The sequence below is a fragment of the Arachis hypogaea genome, chromosome 19 (assembly GCF_003086295.3).
Source record: "Arachis hypogaea cultivar Tifrunner chromosome 19, arahy.Tifrunner.gnm2.J5K5, whole genome shotgun sequence".
Lineage (NCBI taxonomy): Eukaryota > Viridiplantae > Streptophyta > Magnoliopsida > Fabales > Fabaceae > Arachis > Arachis hypogaea.
Window position 1 is genome coordinate 120,779,418 of NC_092054.1, and position 931 is coordinate 120,780,348.

The 931-nt window shown below is 40.7% G+C and overlaps 1 non-coding gene across 1 annotated transcript; it reads right to left on the reverse strand.

Moving 5' to 3' along the window:
- Positions 1–432: 432 nt before the first annotated feature.
- LOC112781091 (small nucleolar RNA R71) lies at positions 433–536 on the reverse strand. Its single transcript, XR_003191887.1, has one exon. It is a non-coding gene; the product is annotated as a small nucleolar RNA R71 (small nucleolar RNA).
- Between the last annotated feature and the right edge of the window lie 395 nt (positions 537–931).

A 931-nucleotide genomic window follows, 5' to 3' on the forward strand; every position in this document is an offset into this window, starting at 1 on the left:
AACCTTTCAGAAATTTTCAAACAGGAAAAGGAGATGGCAGCCGAAAATAATAATAATAATATAAGGAAGATGCTTGGTGACTTCACTGCACCTAATTCCAATTTACATGGAAGAAGCATCTCCATTCCTGCCATTGGAGCAAATAATTTTGAGCTGAAACCTCAATTAGTTTCTCTGATGCAGTAGAACTGCAAGTTTCATGGACTTCCATATGAAGATCCTTTTCAGTTCTTAACTGAATTCTTGCAGATATGTGATACTGTTAAGACTAATGGAGTAGATCCTGAAGTCTACAGGCTCATGCTTTTCCCTTTTGCTGTAACAGACAGAGCTAGATTATGGTTGGATTCTCAACCTAAAGACAGCCTGAACTCTTGGGATAAGCTGGTCACGGCTTTCTTAGCCAAGTACTTTCCTCCTCAAAAGCTGAGCAAGCTTAGAGCTGATGTTCAAACCTTCAGACAGAAAGAAGGTGAATCCCTCTATGAAGCTTGGGAAAGATACAAACAGTTGACCAAAAAGTGTCCTTCTGACATGCTCTCAGAATGGACCATCCTGGATATATTCTATGATGGTTTATCTGAGCTATCAAAGATGTCACTGGACACTTCTGCAGGTGGATCCATTCACCTAAAGAAAATGCCTGCAGAAGCTCAAGAACTCATTGACATGGTTGCTAATAACCAGTTCATGTACACTTCTGAAAGGAATCCTGTGAGTAATAGGACGCCTATGAAGAAGGGAGTTCTTGAAGTTGATACTCTGAATGCCATATTGGCTCAGAATAAAATATTGACTCAGCAAGTCAATATGATCTCTCAGAGTCTGCATGGAATGCAAGCTGCATCCAACAGTACTCAAGAGGCATCTTCTGAAGAAGAAGCCTATGATCCTGAGAACCCTGCAATAGCAGAGGTGAACTACTTAGGTG